Source organism: Musca autumnalis, unplaced genomic scaffold, assembly GCF_047663935.1.
Source record: "Musca autumnalis isolate F117 unplaced genomic scaffold, ASM4766393v1 scaffold_2, whole genome shotgun sequence".
NCBI classification, from domain to species: Eukaryota; Metazoa; Arthropoda; class Insecta; order Diptera; family Muscidae; genus Musca; species Musca autumnalis.
Genome location: NW_027411755.1, coordinates 24,655,488 through 24,675,345, shown reverse-complemented (window position 1 = coordinate 24,675,345; position 19,858 = coordinate 24,655,488).

Sequence of the window (19,858 nt, the reverse complement as noted above, 5' to 3'; positions counted from 1 at the left end):
GGAAAATGGGATGCATTATCGGCTATTGCCATATCTTTGCTATTTGACCACCTACGACAACCTGCTTTACACCGTTGTAAAGGTGATATTTTCTACTTTCCTTTCCAGGTTTTGCTTTCGATATACCTCCTACAGAAGAGTGATATTGGTTTTGAAATAAAACGTTGGCCTTTTCTCCAAATAATTTTTTCACATTCCGACCACTAAACATTATCCGACCATCATCAAAATCAATGTTCTTCTTCATCTGTGAGACCCCCATTAACCCTGAAATTTTCGAGACGATCCGATCAATATTGCGACCTGTAGCGTGATTTCCAAAAAAATAGAAAAATGGGATGTATTACCGACTATTGCGATATCTCCGTTATTTGGTTACCTACGCCGACCTAGTTTGCATCATTGTAAAGACGGGATCTTCTACTTTCATAGTCAGGCTTTGCTTTTGGAAAATTTTCAACCAAAGCTGTGATATTTGTCAATATAATTAAAATCGCAAAAATGAAAATTGGGGTTTTATTTGCTACTATTGCGATATCTTCGTTGTTTGATCACCTACGAGCACCTACTTTACATCATTAGAAAGGTGATATTTTCTGCTTTCATGGTATACCCCATATAGAAGCTGAGATATTGGCTTTGGAAAAAAACGTTGTCTTTTTATCCACCTAAGTTTTTTTGCCCTTTCCGACCCCTGAATATTATCCGACCATCACCAAAATCAATAGGCTTCTTCCCCTCCGGGACTCCCATCAACATCCAAAATTTCGTGACGATCCGATCAAAATTGGGGCCTGTAGCGAGATTACAAGGTTTAGATGGACAGACGGACGGACGGACTGACGGACGGACACACATAGCCAGATCGACTCAGCTCGTCGAGACATTCATTATACCCTACACCACTATGTGGGGAGGGTATTATAAGTTGGTTTTGCCCAAAAAGTTTGTAACGCATCGAAATAATGGTCGTAGACCCATACTTATATATACCAAAATGAATGTCTCGACGAGCTGAGTCGATCTGGCTATGTGTGTCCGTCCGTCAGTCCGTCCGTCCGTCTGTCCATATAAACCTTGTAATCACGCTACAGGTCGCAATTTTGATCGGATCGTCACGAAATTTTGGGTGTTGATGAGGGTCCCGGAGGGGAAGAAGCCTATTGATTTTGGTGATGGTCGGATAATATTCAGGGGTCGGAATGGGCAAAAAACTTATGTGGATAAAAAGACAACGTTTTTTCCAAAGCGAATATCTCAGCTTCTATATGAGGTATACCAAAAGCAAGACCTGAACATAAAAGTAGAAAATATCACCTTTCTAGTGATGTAAAGTAAGTTCTCGTAGGTGATCAAATAACGAAGATATTACAATAGTCGCAAATAAAACCCAAATTTTCATTCTTGCGATTTTAATTATAATGACAAATATCACAGCTTCGGTTGGGGACTTTTCAAAAGCAAAGCCTGACTATGAAAGTAGAAGATCCCATCTTTACAATGATGCAAACTAGGTCGGTGTAGGTGACCAAATAACGGAGATATTGCAATAGTCGGTAATACATCTCATTTTTCCATTTTTTTGGAAATCACGCTACAGGTCGCAATTTTGATCGGATCGTCACGAAATTTTGGGTGTTGATGAGGGTCCCGGAGGGGTAGAAGCCTATTGATTTTGGTGATGGTCGGATAATATTCAGGGGTCGGAATGGGCAAAAAACTTATGTGGATAAAAAGACAATGTTTTTTTCCAAAGCGAATATCTCAGCTTCTATATGAGGTATACCAAAAGCAAGACCTGAACATAAAAGTAGAAAATATCACCTTTCTAGTGATGTAAAGTAAGTTCTCGTAGGTGATCAAATAACGAAGATATTACAATAGTCGCAAATAAAACCCAAATTTTCATTCTTGCGATTTTAATTATAATGACAAATATCACAGCTTCGGTTGGGGACTTTTCAAAAGCAAAGCCTGACTATGAAAGTAGAAGATCCCATCTTTACAATGATGCAAACTAGGTCGGTGTAGGTGACCAAATAACGGAGATATTGCAATAGTCGGTAATACATCTCATTTTTCCATTTTTTTTGGAAATCACGCTACAGGTCGCAATTTTGATCGGATCGTCACGAAATTTTGGGTGTTGATGAGGGTCCCGGAGGGGAAGAAGCCTATTGATTTTGGTGATGGTCGGATAATATTCAGGGGTCGGAATGGGCAAAAAACTTATGTGGATAAAAAGACAACGTTTTTTTCCAAAGCGAATATCTCAGCTTCTATATGGGATATACCAACAGCAGAACCCGGCCATGAAAGTAGAAAATATCAACTTTCTAATGATGTAAAGTAAGTTCTCGTAGGTGGTCAAACAACGAAGATATTACAACAGTCGCAAATAAAATCTAAATTTTCATTCTTTCGATTTTAATTATAATGACGAATGTCACAGATTTGTTTGGGGCTTTCCAAAAGCAGAGCCTGGCTATGAAAGTAGAAAATCCCATCTTTACAATGATGCAACCAAGTCGGCGTAGGTGACCAACTAACGGAGATATCGCAATAGTGGGTAATACATCCCATTTTTCCTTTTTTTTTGGAAATCTCGCTAAAGGTCGCAATTTTGATCGGATCGTCACGAAATTTTTGATGTTGATGGGGGTCCCGGAGGGGAAGAATAATTAGGGGTCGGAATGAGCAAAAAAGTTATTTGGAGAAAGTCTATATTTTATTCCAAAGCAAATATTTCAGCGTCTAAAGGGTATATAAAAAGCAAAACTTGGCAATGAAAGTAGAAAATATCACCTTTGAAACGATGTAACGTAGGTTGTCGTAGGTGGTCACATAACGATGATATCGCAGTAGTCGCTAATAGAACCAAACTTTTCATTTTTGCGATTTTAATAATAATGACGAATATGACACCTTTGGTTTGGGACCTTCTAAAAGCAAAGCCTGACTTAGAAAGTAGAAAATCCCATCTTTAAAATTATGCAAAATAGGTTGGCGTATGTGGTCAAATAATAGAGATATCGCAATAGTCGGTAATGCATCCCTTTTTTTCACTTTTTCTGCAATCACACTACAGGTCGGAATTTTGATCGGATCATCACGAAATTTTCTCACAGAGATAGAAGCCTATTGATGTTGGTGATGTCGAGAGTAGTCAAATATAAAACTAAATATTAATTATTTTGGTTCAGTGCACCTTAAGTCATTTGGTACAAAAGCCAGATAGGTGAAAACTTTCGTATCTCCGTAAAAGAAATGTTTTCGAGTGAAAAGATTATTCACAGGGGTAGTGGTGTAGGGTATCACATAGTCGGCCCCGTACCGACTATAGCCTTTTCTCACTTGTTTTGATATATATAAGTATGGGTCTACGACCATTATTTCGATGCGTTACAAACTTTTTGGCCAAAACCAACTTATAATACCCTCCCCACATAGTGGTGTAGGGTACAAAAATCCACGATTACTGAAAAAAAAAAATATTTTGAAAAAGCCATGATTAGTGCAAACATTTTTTAAGAAATCAACGAGTCCTGAAAAATATTTTAAAACATCTATGCTTACTAAAAAAAATGATTTGGAAAGTCCACGATTACAGAAAAAATTTATTAAAATATCCTCGATTACTGAAAAAATATTTTAAAAATTCAATGATTGCTGAAGAAAATATATCAAAAAATCCACGATTACTGAAAAAATATCAAAGATTACTAAATACAAAAAAATTGTTTGTTCTGTTTTAGTTGAAGATTCAATCATATGATTGTCTAAGTCTGGAGTATTCCCCCATTGGCTTAACTTCATCACTTTCCTCTTTGCAGAGAAAAAGTGTTTACAAAACGCACTGACAGCTTGCAAAATTTACTGATCGCTACTAATATCATGATTTTATCCCGGCGGATGATAATTCCCTTCGCCGGGATGAAATCACGATCAGTAAATTTTGCAAGCTGTCAGTGCGATGAAAATATTTCAAAAAATCCACGATTACTGAAAAATATTTAAACAAGTAAAAAAGTATCAGTCGGCTTTGCCGACAGAGATATACCCTCAGCCTGTGTATATTGAAAATTTTTTTCCCAAAATACGTATGCATTTAGGGGGTTTTAAAAATTTTGGGCATTTGAACCGACAAAAATGTTGATTGGGATTAAATATCAAAAGTTTTGCGGAGGAGATACTACAAGGAATGGATCGACATTGACCGTTATGGAGGGGGTTTTTACACCCTTCGGGCTGTTTGCACAAGAAGTATGGACTTGCCCCTAAAAAAACTTTTACCATCGTAATTGAGGCAGCGAATGCAAGTTGATTCAACAAAAATCAAAGTGATTCGATATTAGGTCTTAAAGTGATCTTATCCGCAATTTTGTGTGGGAGGTACAGGAAGGGGTGGACAAATATAGTCCATATTTGAACCTGAATTATATCTGGTAGATATATTAGGATGTGTAAAGTATAGACCAATTCGGCCACTCCCTTGAATAGTTACCGTACGAACAATTTTTCCGAACATTTTTGAACTTTTGTGGGGGAGGTACCTGAAGGAGTGGACCGATATGGCTTATCTTCAAACTTAAACTATGTTTTGACAAAATATTATTAAGGCCGTACTTTAGACCGAATCGGCAGGTGTGTCATAGGGGTTTTTTGCAACTTTCATGCTATTTTCTCAGGAAGTATGGACTTGCCCCTGATGAAACTAGTACCGTCGTATGGAGGGCAGTGAATACAAGTTGCTGAAACAAAAATCAAAGCGATTCGAGAGATGGCCCTAAACTGAACTTTTCCGAAATTTTGTGTGGGAGTTACCCGAAGGAGTGGACCTATTGAGACCATATTTGAACCTCATCTATGTCTGGTAGAAAGTTCACGAAGTGCAAGGTATGAAGCAGATCGGTTACTTACTGTAAGAGTTATCGTTAGCACAATTTTTCCGAACATTTTCGAACTTATATGGGGGAGGTGCCGGAAGGAGTGGACCGATATAACCCATCTCCGAACTTAAACTAAGTTTGAACAAAATATTACGAAAGCCAAAATTTGAACCGAATCGGTTCATCCGGTCGAGAGTTATCGTGCGCTCCAGCCAGCAGGACAGACAGACAGACAGACAGACAGACAGACAGACGGACGGACGGACATGGCTAGATCGACTCCAAATTGTCTGAAACACATTTCGTCCAAACATACTTGGGGTCTAAAACCATTATTTCGATGAGGCACATTTTCATCATATCAAAGTGTATATACCCTCCTTAGCCTAAAGGCTGAGGGTATAAAAAAATTCCATGATTGATGAAAAATTCCATTTACTGAAAAAATATTTTTTAAAATACACGATTACTAAAATAAATATTTTTAAAAATACACGTTTCCTGAATGGCATATTTTAAAAAATGTATGATTACTAAAATAAATATTTTAAAAAATACACATTTCCTCAAAAAAAAAAAAAATATTTTAAAAAATCCACGATTCCTGAAAACAAAATATTTTAAAAAATCCACGATTCGTGAAAACAAAATATTTTAAAAAATCCACGATTCCTGAAAACAAAATATTTTAAAAAATCCACGATTATTGATAAAATATTTAAAAAACCCACAATTCCTAAAAAAATTAAAATATCCACGATTACTGAAAAAATTATTACGATTAACTCCACGATTACCAAAAACAAAGTTTTGAAAAATCCACTATTACAGAAAAAAATTATTCAAAAAACCACTATTACTGAAAATATATTTTAAAAATGTAATAATTGTTGAAGAAAATATTTTAAAAATTCAATGCTGACTGAAGAAAATGTTTCAAAAAATCCACGATTAGTGAAAAAAATATTTTAAAAATTCAATGCTGACTGAAGAATATATTTTAAAAAATCCACGATTAGTGAAAAAAATATTTTAAAAAATCCACGATTAGTGAAAAAATATTTTAAAAAATACACGATTAATGCAAAAATATTTTAAAAAATCCACGATTACTGAATAAAATATTTTAAAAAATCACGTTTTCTCAAAAAATCCACATTTCTTCAAAAACTATTTAAAAAAAATCACGTTTTCTGAAAAAAAATATTTTAAAAAAATCCACGATTACTGAAATAAAATATTTTAAAAAATCCACGATCATTAAAATAAAATATTTTAAAAAATCCACAGTTGCACATACAAAATTATGAATACTTCCACGATTACTTAAAAAATATTTTAAGAATTCCATGATTGCTGAAGAAAATATTATTTAAAAATTGCCGAAGAAAATATTTTAAAAAATCCACTATTACTAAAAAATATTTTAAAAAATCCACAAAAAATATTTTAAAAATCCTGAAAAAATATTTTATAAATCGTAGAAAAATCCACGATTACTAAAAAACTTTTTAAAAAATTCCACAAAAAATATTTTAAAAATCCAGAACAAATATTTTAAATATCCTCCACGATTCCCCGAAAAAAAACATTAAAATATTCACGACTACTGGAAAATATTTTAAAAATCTACAATTCCTGGAAAAATCTTTTAAAAAATCCACGATTCCTGGAAAAATATTTTAAATAACCACGATTCCGTTTCTTCAAAATAGTCTGGCTAAATCCCATTGTTGTTGTTTTATTATTTTAAAACAACTAATTTATTAGTGGAAAAGGTTTGGCATTGTTCGCCAAGGGGTAAGGCAAGGAAGACTAGTTTCGTTCCACGCCACTAATAAATTAGTTGTTTTAAAATAATAAAACAACAACAATGGGATTAAGCCAGACTATTTTAAAGAAACAAAATTTTATTCGTAAAGTAAGTAAATAAAGAAATTATTCAGCATGGTTTAATTTAAAAACCGTCAGCTGTAGAATTGAGTAATCTAATATATAAAAGGCAATGTGTGTATGTTAGTATGTTTGTATGTTCCGAATAGACTCAAAAACGGCTGAATAGATTTTCTTGAAATTTTCAGATAATGTACTGGGAACACCGGTGGTGAAAATAGGCTATATATTTTTTTTAATGGTCGTCGCGGAAGTGAAATATCGCGGTCATCTCAAATTATTCAAAAATGTATTATTTCAGATAATATACCTAATTTTAGTAAGCGTGACAACAAAACCGCTATAACACTGGCTTCAATATGTGGGATAACGCGGTCAACGCCATAGTTTGGAATACAGTAAAATCCCGATAACATGAGATGTCACTATATAGAAATTCCGAAAAATCGATTGGGAAATCTTATGAAATATTGTATGTGGAGTTTTTAGGTCTGAGAATAGGTGGTAATCTATTTTTTTTATCCCGCTAAGTGTAGTGACCGGTGGTCCTCCCCACAAATTGTTTAAGAAAACCGCGAAATTCAAGATACTTTTTAATATATTTACAAATTGTTTGCATTGCTATGGTAATTACTGTCTTGACCCTGAATGGTCGTTGAGGAAGTGAAATATCGCGTTCATCCCAAAATATTCAAAAATGTATTATTTCAATTAATTAGAACGGTCGTAAGCTGTTTTCTACTGCTATGAATAGTGACCAGTGGTCCTCCCCACAATGTTTTTAAGAAAATCAGAAATCTTTGATATTTTTGAACGTATTGTTTACAGATTGTTTTCCCTTAATGATCGCGGTCATCACAAAGTTTTCAAAAATGTATTGTTTCAATTAATATACATAATTTTAGTAAGCGTGACACAAAAATTATATGAACACTAGCTTGAACAAGTGGGATAGCGCGGTCGTGAGCTATTTTAATATGGCTAAGTGTAGTGACCGGAGGTTCTCCTTCAATTTTTTTAAAGTCCATGATATTTTTGAACGTATTGTTTACAGATTGTTTGCAATACTACTGTAATTACCGTCTTGACCCTGAATGGTCTTCGCGAAAGTGAAATATCGCGGTCATCACCAAATATTCAAACATTTATTATTTCAGATAATATACATAATTTTGCCTGACTAAAAAATGCTATAAACGCTGAACACTAAACAATAAGTGGGATAGGGCGATCAACTCCACATTTTGGAATACAGTAAAATCCCGATAACTTGAGATGTCACTATCCAGAGGTTAAATCCACCAAAAATAGCGAAAATCAGGCGCCACCCTTCTATGGGAGCTATATCAAAACGAGGACGTATACTGAAAATTCTCTGCAAGACTGTTTACGACCACCAAAAGTGACTATATCTCCAAACTATCGAAAATCGGGAGGTACTGCTTTATGGGAGCTACATCAAAACGTGAACCTATAACTGTTGCATATCGAGCGCAACTAAAAAGGCGTGTCTTTCGGTCGATACGAATATTTATGCTCTCCTCTTTAAATTACATTAAAACCAAATTTTAGCCATTTCGGTGTGATAATGATGTTAAATCCTCAAAAATAGCGAAAATCAGCCGGTACCGTTCTATGGGAGCTATATCAAAACGTGGACCTATACTGACAATTCTCTGCAGTTATAATTACGACCCCAACCGAGACCAACAATCCAATATATAGCAATATTAATTGACGTGCACCGATCATTATATGTGGGTCACAAAGTGCTTTAAACTGTCAATTTATGGTGAAGGGTATAATAAAAGAGATTTTATATCTTCAATTTGGGGGATACCATTACATGGAATTTATGTCAAAACATTGATTTATATTATGAAGTTTCTGGAGGGATGCCTAATTATGGCTGTATAAATGCTGGATAGATAACTAAAGTTTACACGGAGAACCCAAACAACGGGCCAGCAACGCGGACCGGGTCAGCTAGTTTATATATATAATTTTTTTGTTTAGTTAATAATTAAATTCATTTATTAGAATATTTCGGTATTTGAGAGCTTCTTTCAAAAATCTACATAAACTAATCCAACAAAAATCTTCACCACCGTTTAGCATTGATATAATTTCATCAAATAACATTTCAGTTTTGTTAAAATGTCTAGCTCGTATACTTCTTAATATGGGGCAGCGACCTAGAAAATGCACGAATGTTTCCGCTTCTCCCATGTTGCACATGGAGCACCTCTGCTCATTCGTAGTCCTGTACCTATTCTGATTTAAACAAAACAGGTCACCTCTAGCCTTCATAATCAGCGTGATATATTCTTGATTGTAATTCTTGCTGCAATATATGGGCCCAACGGTAAAATCAAGGAACTTGAATAATCTATATTCATTCCGACTAGCTTTTTGAATATGTAAGTTGTATGTCCTGTTCTTCATTTCCAGGAGTAATTTTTTGCTTGCATCTGTCCAATGGTTTTTACTTGTGTTGACATTTCTGTTGCATACATTATGCTCGTCTAATCTTAGCATGTAATCTTTGTACCAGGAAATGTTTTTGTTACGTAGTTGTACAGCAAGCATATGTGGCAGTCTATGACCTTCAAGATCAAATAACACCTTAGCTAAATAATTTAAGTGAAGCGAATACGTATATAAATCCCGGTTCGTATGCCGTCTCCAGTGCGATTATATAATTCGGAGTGCTTTCTGGCAGTCTTAATATTCTTTTTATGTAATAGCGATACAGTTTGTCGACTTCTTCGAAATATGCGCCTCCCCATACCTGTGCTCCATAACTATAAATAGATCGACAAACTGATAAAAACAGTTTGCATTTTGCGGTTAACTGTATTGATGGATTGGCGATAAAGGTTTTCCAAGTCGAGTTTAATGCAATTTTTGCCGCCTCTTCCTTTTTGAGAAGATGCTTGCTAAAGGATAGTTTTGGGGTTAAGACGATTCCTAGATATTTGTACTCATTGACAATTCGCAACGTTTCCCCTTTATATGACCATTTTTCGTTTGCTGCAAGTTTACCTCCTCTTCTAAACACTATAACTTCAGATTTCGCTTGATTTACTTCCATTCCCCATCTTTCGCAGTATGTTTCCAATTTAAATATCATTTTTTGCAGGGTATTGGGATTATCGGCCATTATGACTATGTCATCCGCGTACATGAGTAGTCGGATGTTTGTTTTTTCGATATAAAGTCCTCCCTCTAGGTGTTCACGAAGGTCGTTAAGGTATATTGCAAATAAAATGGGCGATAAAAGACAACCTTGTTTTACTCCAGTTACGGTATCAAAGTAATCAGACAGCTGGTTTCCTGACCACACTGCTGACTTTGTATTCTTGTATATCTCATCTACGAAGCTTATGATTTAGGAATTCTGTCAAATGCTGACTTGAAATCTACAAAGAAGGCGTATACTTTTTTGTTTTCATTCAACTACAAATTTACTATTGCCGATATATTAAATACATATGTTGTCGACAGTTGAGTATCCTTTACGGAACCCGGCCTGGTATTCATTTAGTATCTGGTATCTATCTATCCAACACACTATTCTTCTATTTATCATCCCAATCATTAGTTTTCCAATACAGTTCATGAAGGTTATACCTCTATAATTGTTTACATCCGTGGTATCAGCCTTTTTATACCCTACACCACTTTGTGGTAAGGGGTATTATATGTTAGTGCATTTGTATGTAACATACAAAAGGAAGCGAGATAGATCCTTCTAGGGATATACATAGAATCACTTTCCGAGTCGATTTATGCATGTCCGTCCGTCCGTCCGTTCGCAACATACAGGTCGCATTTGTTGACCGATTTCGCTGAAAATTGGGGAATACCATTTTTTTAGCTGTCGGAAGAACGCTATTGCTTTTGGTGAAAATCGGTTCAGATTTGGATATAGCTCCCATATATATTTTCGCCCGATTTCACGTATTTGCTGCACCAAACACGCTATATACGTCCAATTTTGATGAAATTTTGAATGTGCGACTGAATTTTGTCTATAAATAAGTGTGCAAAATTATATTGAAATCGGTCCGGATTTGGATATAGCTCCCATATATATTTTCGGCCGATTTCACGTATTTCCTGTACCACAAACGCTATATATGTCCGATTTCGATGAAATTTAAAATGTGTGACTGAATTCAGTCAAGAAATAAATGAGCCAAATTATAGCGAAATCGGTTCAGATTTGGATATAGCTCCCATATATATGTTCGCTCGATTTCACGTATTTGCTGCACCAAACACGCTATATACGTCCGATTTTGATGAAATTTGAAATGTTTGACTGAATTCGGTCTAGAAATAAGTGTGCCAAATTATATCGAAATCGGTTCCGATTTGGATATAGCTCCCATATATATTTTCGGCCGATTTCACGTATTTTCTGTACCAAACACGCTATATATTTCCGATTTCGATGAAATTTGGAATGTGTGACTGAATTCAGTCTAGAAATAAATGTGCCAAATTATATCGAAATCGGTTCAGATTTGGATATAGCACCCATATATATTTTCGGCCGATTTCGTTTTTTTTCTGCTCCAAACACGATATGTAAGTCCGATTTCAATGATATTTGGAATGTGTGACAGAATTCGGTCTGGAAATAAATGTGCCAAATTATATCAAAATCGGTTAAGATCTGGATATAGCTCCGATTTATATTTTACATATTCACAGTGGTGTAGGGTATCATATAGTCGGCCCCGCCCGACTTTGATCCTTTCCTCACTGGCTATGTATTGGAAATATTATTCCTGTACGAAAAGTTTCATAATCATCGAAACCGTTTAAAATCCTTGTAAATACATCTTTGTGTTTATTTCAGCTTTAGTCCATATTTTGTTGTATTCATGTATTTGAATAACAACAAAATGTTTTACAGTGGATATGAAATTGATTAGTTGCGGGCGGAGGGTAGGGAATACTATAGTTTCAGTTGTCACCAAACAACTTCATCAGTTCCCTTTTCCTATAGTATTCCCTACCCTCCGCCCGCAACTAATCAATTTCATATCCACTGTAAAACATTTTGTTGTTATTCAAATACTTGAATACAACAAAATATGGACTAAAGCTGAAATAAACACAAAGATGTAAAATTCTGCAGTCCAACAATAAAAAAACGCCAACAACAATAATAGGCATCAGCACGGCCTTGTTGATCAACGCGTAATGCAAAAACAACAACTTTCTCGTTGTTTTACCCCCGCTTATTGAAGCAACACTCCTATGTTCGTATTCTTTGCAAAGCAAAGACGACATAAAAACAGTGGTGGATATGAAATTCTTTAGTTCGACTCAAATTGTAGGGTAATCAGTTTTAGGGCCATAAAGCAAATTTCTCATTTTGTTTAATTTGCTGGGTGGGCTTATTGACCTGTTTATCGATACAGAGTCGGCGGAAAAGGGAACTGATGAAGTTGTTTGGTGACAACTGAAACTATAGTATTCCCTACCCTCCGCCCGCAACTAATCAATTTCATATCCACTGTAAAACATTTTGTTGTTATTCAAATCCTTGTAAAAGTTTCACATAGACGTTCTAAGAATAGATCAGGTGCATGGATGAAAAATTCGTATGGGATTTGGTCGTCCCCTGGCGCCTTATTGTTTTTTAAAGTTCTGAGTTGGGTTTTAATTTCCTCGATTGTGAAATTTCCGTCTAATAGTATGTCTGCGGTGTTGGAGCGAGCATACAAAATCGAGGCGGTGTTAATTGTTGGGTTCAGAAGGCAATTGAAGTAATTTTGTAGTACATCTGCAGATAAACAGCAGCTAACTTTTTCATTCGACCGTCTAATTTCTTTAGCGAGTCTCCACCAGGCCTTACTATCCGACGTATTGTCAATTTTTTCCTCCAAGCTCTTAAAGTAATCCGATTTTTTCATTTTGCATACATTTACATATGCTTTTCTTTGTTCAGTGTATGCCTTTCTGTCGTCTATGTTCCCGGATTTTCTATACTTGTTGAGCAACCGCATCGCCTTGCTCCTACTCTTCAAACATGCACTACCCAGCAAAATGTTCGATGCCAAAGATGACATTCAATCATGGGTGCAAGTGATCTAGCATGTCATCTTTTTAGCATCTTCATCGATGAATTTTATATGAGCGTGGACCCCAAAAGATGACGTTCTTTTCTGGATCCTAAGCATGACATTTTAACCAATGCGCTGACATGTCATTTCTCCAATGCGTTGACATGTCATTTCCACCAATGCTTTGACACGTCATTTTCACCTATGCTTTGACATGTCATTTTAACCAATGCTTTGGCATGTCATTTTCACCAACCCCTTGGCATGACATTTTCATGTTTTGTTTGGAAAATGGAAATGCTGTATTGAAATATGGTTTTCATGAAAAACAAAACTCTTTATTAATTCAAACGAATTCATGAAATAACTACAATTAATTTATCAGTTTAGTTTTTCAAAAGTTTACATCCAAAATTGCAATGTAATCACCACCGCTGCAACGCAAAAGATTACTTCCTCCGTTCTGATATTCTTTCTCTTACAAAAGGTTTTTCAATTACCTTCCCATCACCAGTTCAGATTTCGACATGGGCTCCAAATGCACTCCTTTAAGTATTTTTATTTCGTAAATTACTTTTATTTTATAATTTTGTTATTTTATAACAACATTTTGGTAATTTATACTCTTTTGTTTAGTGACGGAAATATGTAGGGATCTACAACCCGGCTTGCTTTAGGGATCTCTAAGAACAAAATGTAACGAACGGGGAGGACAGACTTTTTATGGAAAATACCATTTATGCTTAATTAATTTATTTTTAACTGTTTCTTTCCAAAAGTAGTTTCTTCTTTATTTTCAGATTCTTGTTCCTTTTCGTTTCGGACTTTTTTTTCAAATGGCAAGAAGCGAGATTTGATTGATTTCATTCTATGTCAGATTTAGAACAGACAAGGGAACTTTTAAAATAACAATGTGTGCAGTCCGATTCTATTTTTAGCTCGATGGTTCGGACTTCATATAATACCAATTATTTAGAAGTTTTACAGCGTGTTTTTGTAAAAACTTGTTGCCCATTCGTTCGTCGATTTCATGAACGAAGACACAATTTGGTTTTCATAGCGGTTGACGTTTGTATTCGTGTGACAAACAAATGAAAGCTTTTTATTTTCGTAATTTTGTTGGTTTTCGTAACAAAATCAGACGAACGAATACGTCAAAAATAAACGAATGGAAAAGACCCATCGTTTTGAATGAAAATTAAATAATTTGAGTAATAAATGGCACAAAACACACGAAAACTGGAAGGGAATGCAATTTTATTTATTTCCATAGAAGTACACGCGTATATGTACATTCGTTTCTTTATATTATCACAATTATTTTTGGACAAATTTGTTTACATTTTTTTCTTATTTTTTGTTTTTCATCTGTTTCTCGGGGTTGCCATCAAGTAACACATTATACGTGCAGATGCCTATGCAAAATTCACAAAATAAGTATCATGGAAACCCTGAAATATAAAAGCTTTTATGAAATATACGAAAGCTTTCAGATAAAAACGAGTGGTTCGTAAAATTTTACAAGAACCAAATTTTGAACGTATACGTTTTAGTACGAACGGTTCGTGTGACAGGCAAGCATTTTTACAAAAACACCCTGTTAGTTGTTTGATATGCAGGAAATGTAAAGGGGAGTACACACCATCAGTCAAAACTGACAGTCAACGAACTTTTGCTACAATTTTCTGGCAAATAAAAACTTTTGTTTAGGTAATAATGCTTGATATACAATATGTAAAGTATTATTTAGAGATTAGGAAAGTAATTATTCAGCTAGACTTTGAAATTAACAAAATAGACCTCGATGACTGTCAGTTTTGTTGGCCGGTGTGTACTATGCTTAAGACAACATCACGACGACAGTTCTAACAACTTTGGTCTGTTCCAGAAACTGCAAGAATCTACTTATTTTTACTACGATAAAAATTTTTCCTTTATGTTATCGGAAAAAATAGTAAAAATTAGTAGATTTTTAAAGTACTGGAACATACCAAAATGAAAATAAACAGGTGTGTAAATAAAAACACAAACATCATCTCTATTGGATCGATGGAATGGGTACAAATGCTGATGAAAAGATCGGATCTTTCACGACTTTCTTTGCATTGGTTCAAATCCTAATGAAAAGATCGGATCTTCCACGACTTCCTTTGAACCAATGCAAAAGATGACATGAAATCACGTCATCGCAAAGAACCCCTTCCGTCAAATTTTGCTGGGTATCGAACCATTTGTTTTTGAATCTAACATTTTTGGGCATACAATTTTTTGGATATGACTCATATATTACTCCAGTTAGGTCTTTGATGGATGGATTTACTGGCAATGACTCTGTCTTACAATTCAAAGCATGTTGATAAGAGATTTTGTGCTCATTTTTCCACGTTAATTTTGGTAAAAGATTCAGTTTTTCAGGCATCTTAGTTTTTACACATGGTATAGAAATCATTATTATAATAGGAAAATGGTCTGACCATATTTGATCATCTACTTGGAATGTGTTCAAAACATCAAGGATTTCAGGAGACACGGAACAAAAGTCAATTACGGAACTGCCGTTTTTAATAGCAAATGTGAAGTCTCCTTCATCATCTCCTTTGACTTGTCCGTTCAAAATTACAAGACCACAAAATTTTATTAGCTATCCCAATAAAAACGACGCCACCAATGTTCTAACCACGATTCCTGTAAAACACGACTACAGGAAAAATTTTAAAAAAATATTTGAGAAAATATTTTAAAAAATGCACGATTACTGAAATAAATATTTTGAAAAATCGATAACTGAAAAAAAATATTATAAAAAAATTGATGATTACTGACAAAATATTATAAACAAATCCACGATTACTAACAAAAATACTTTGAAAAACCACGTTTACGGAAAAATAATTAATTATTGAAAAACAAATATATATATATATATATATATATATATATATATATATAAGAAACCCACGATAAATATTTTTTTCACGAGTATTGGAAATATCCTTTAAAGAATCTACGATTATGAAAAATATTCTATAAAAATTCGCTGTTATTAAAAAGTATTGTGGATTCATTACACCATATGCCACAATGTGGAAAGGGAATTATAAGTTTGTTTTTCAAATTCATGTAACACTGCAAAATATTCGTCATAGACACCTCTTTGTGTATACCAATATTCATATCACGACAAGAAAAATAGTTGAGTTCTGGTCAAGAGGATGCCAATAACTTTGGGTAATATTTGGATAGTATATAGCGGGGATATCATATGGTCCACCCCGTTCGACTATAGCCCTCTCTTACATGTTTAAAATTTAAATTTATTTTGAAACCTCAATATATTTCAGAACTGAAAAAAAAAATTAAATTCAATCCAAGCAAATCAATCATGCCTTTCATAAAACCATTTTTCGCATATCTTTTAGTACGTCAATAGCTTTGAATATTTTATGACTAAAAGTAGAGGCTGGGAGGGAATATTAATTTTCATCATCACTCTAGTCAGATGCCGTTATGAAGTAGCTAAAACAACTGTTATTTCAATGAAGCCTTATTTGAAAGTGTGGATATTCATACGACTGTCCTGTTCTGTATCTTTCTAGTGTGTTGCCTAGGATTTGGATTTAATGATGTCGGTTTGAACTATATCTCTTCACTAAAACAAAAAAATTACGTTAGACCAGACATACACACACACACATACGACTATGTATGTCTGGGAACATTTGAAAAATGCATTTGTGTTCAGTTTTGGTTTAAATGATGACGATTGCTATGGGCCGTTTTATATTCTCAACTGATTGAACACGTTTCGTTGGTCATAATTTTGATTTTTGTGGATGAGGGAGTTTTATGTTTTGTTTTCTTTTTTTCATTTGGGAAATGAAATGATTTCATTTCAATCAACATTCACACTTGGAAATTGGAATGATAGTTGTAGGCCGGAAAAGTATAGAAGATTTATGCACAAGGTTTGAAATATTTTGATTTGAGAGGAAAGTTTTGCAAAAGGGGGATTTTAAAATTTTAAAAATATGTATGTGGAATATCTGTAGTTCCTTAGAAGAAAATATTCCTTTCAGCATATTATAAATTTAAACATAAAATAACTATCCTAAAAGAACAAATATTGAGTTGTTCTTAGTTTGGAATTTGACACCTTCTGCTGGGGCAATCTGTTGGCGTTGTGACGTTTAATGGTTGCAACGTCTTAACTCATTCTTTTTATCGCATCGCATAAATGTCCATGTCAAGTGTCGTGTGTGTTAAAGGGGTCTTTACAACATCTTCACTGTTTTAGAAGGCAGAAAACAAAGAATAAAAGACAAGAGTTTATTAGGGTAATGTGATAACATAGTAACACATTATTGTTGTCTTACAATACTATTGGCAATTTTTTGTGAAGATCTAGAGAACAGTTAGAAAGCTTTGCTTTAGTGAAGTGAAAAAGATAACCTTATTTTTTAACTTCATTACACCCCATTGTATCTGCCGTATACAATGTCGTTAAGCATAACAGCTACTTAAAGTATTGCTGAGGACTCTTATACACCTACATATATATGAAGGATAAAGTACTCATATGCTCATAAATATCGCCCATCATATACACCACAACAACACCTCCTGTTCCATCAACACCATCTATCTACACATCCATTATTACCACCACACATGTATTGTTTCAACCTAAAAAGTTAAGAATGTGTAAGTAAGATGTTGACACAGCTACTTATGTTAGCATCTTAGAATAAAATAAATACATACATGTGTATGTATGTATGTTCTTAATGTCTATAATATGTAGCTTTGTAAAAAATTTTCTCAAAAAACAAACATATGTAAATTTTAAAATACTTGAATTAAATGAAGATTGTTGTTGTCCTGCTTCTTGTCTTTTAGAAGAAGAAGATAAGTTATCCGCATAGAAGTGATGATGTTTTTCAAATAGCATTAAGGCCACCACCACTGTAAGTAACACATTCCGTCATCGGTAAAGTCAAAAGTTTAAAGTTTCATTAACAAATGGAATATATTAGTTTAAGTTACTTATAATTTGATGACAAGTGTGGTGATGGTGTTGAAGTGCAAAAGTTTTACAAACGTGTAGTAGTATATTTTATTCAAGTGTTGTATGTTAATTGTTATAAAGTTGGCAAGTGTAAAAGTATAACAAAGATAACCTTTTTGAAGTAAGAGAGGAAGTTTACTTTGTGATTTGTAATATTCTACAGACCACGTAAAAAACTTATCACTTAAACTTCATGTTAACAAAAGGTGTGTCCTTGGAGTCGAAAATCAAATAAACTTCTAAAATATAAAATATTTTATATTATTTATTTGTGAAAACAAAATATCTAAGAAAATCCACGATTTGTGGAAAAAATATTTTTAAAATCCACTATTTGTGAAAAAAAATATTTCTAAAAATCCACCATTTGTGAATTTTTTTTTTTTTTAAATCAACGATTTGTTGAAAAAATATTTTTTAAATCCGCGATTTGTGGAAAAAAATATTTTAAAAAATCCACGATTTGTGGAAAAAAATATTTAAAAAAATCCACGATTTGTGGAAAAAAATATTTTAAAAAATCCACTATTTGTGGAAAAAAATATTTAAAAAAATCCACGATTTGTGGAAAAAAATATTTTAAAAAATCCACGATTTGTGGAAAAAATATTTTAAAAAATCCACGATTTGTGGAAAAAAATTGTTTAAAAAATCCACGATTTGTGGAAAAAATATTTAAAAATATTCTCGATTTGTGGAAAAAATCGACGAACGCATAGCAGTGGGAAAAATTTGGTTTTGTTTGCAAGTGAAGTTGCTAGAGTTTAGGTAGTGCCAAAGAAATTCTCGATCAGAGTGTTTCTTTTCGCACGTATCTATTTGAGCTAGCAATTGACACTTGGGTATAAAAAGTTTCTTGTTGAAAAACAAGAAATAAGGGAACTGATGAAGATCTGTGGCGAGATCTGAAACTATAGTATTCCCTGCCTTACCCCTTGGTAAACATCGCCAATTTTTTCCCACTAATAAATTAAAGTAAGATTAAGCCTGACTATTTTGAAAAACAAGATAGAAGTCGTCATCCCAAACAAAAAACGCCAACCCTCCTAACGGAAAAAAATATTCTCGATTTGTGGAAAAAAATATTTAAAAATATTCTCGATTTGTGGAAAAAAATATTTAAAAATATTCTCGATCTGTGGAAAAAAATATTTTAAAAAATCCACGATTTGTGGAAAAAAAATATTTTTAAAAATCCACGATTTGTGGAAAAAAATATTTTTAAAAATCCACGATATGTGGAAAAAAATATTTTTAAAAATCCACGATTTGAGGAAAAAATAATTAAAACAAGTAAGAAAAGCGTTAATTTCGGCCGGGCCGAACTATTTTACCCTCCACCACGAAGTGTATTGGAGTGAATTCCAAAAATTCCGAAAATTGGGAGATATCGTAAAGGCGTGGACCTATACCAACAAATTTCATATGGAAAGTTTAATACCCCAAATGAAGACCAAATAACAAATTTCAGCCTTCTCGGTGTGAGGCCAAAACCTTCAAAATACCGAAAATCGGGAGATATCGTCCTATGGAGGCTATATAAAAACGTGGTCCTATAAAAACATTTTATGGTAGAAATGTTTCTTAGCCTCTGGAAACAATGGGACTAATAAATTCAAAATATATTAAAACAAGTAAACAAGTAAGTTGGCGATATTTCCTGAGTATTTCAGGCATGAAAAACGTCTCTACAAGTGGCAACTTACGACACGCCGTCCGGAATCGGCGATATAAACCAGGTCACATATCAATAACTTAATATGAATCCATTGACATAAGAGAAACCTCCCTTGTCCCTCCCTTTTACAAATATCTTAGGAAGTATGGACTTACTCCGGAAAAATTGTACCGTTGCAATAGGGACCGTGAAAAGAACCTCGTTCAAAAAATTCAAATAGATCAGATACGAGTCCTCAAACTGCACTTTT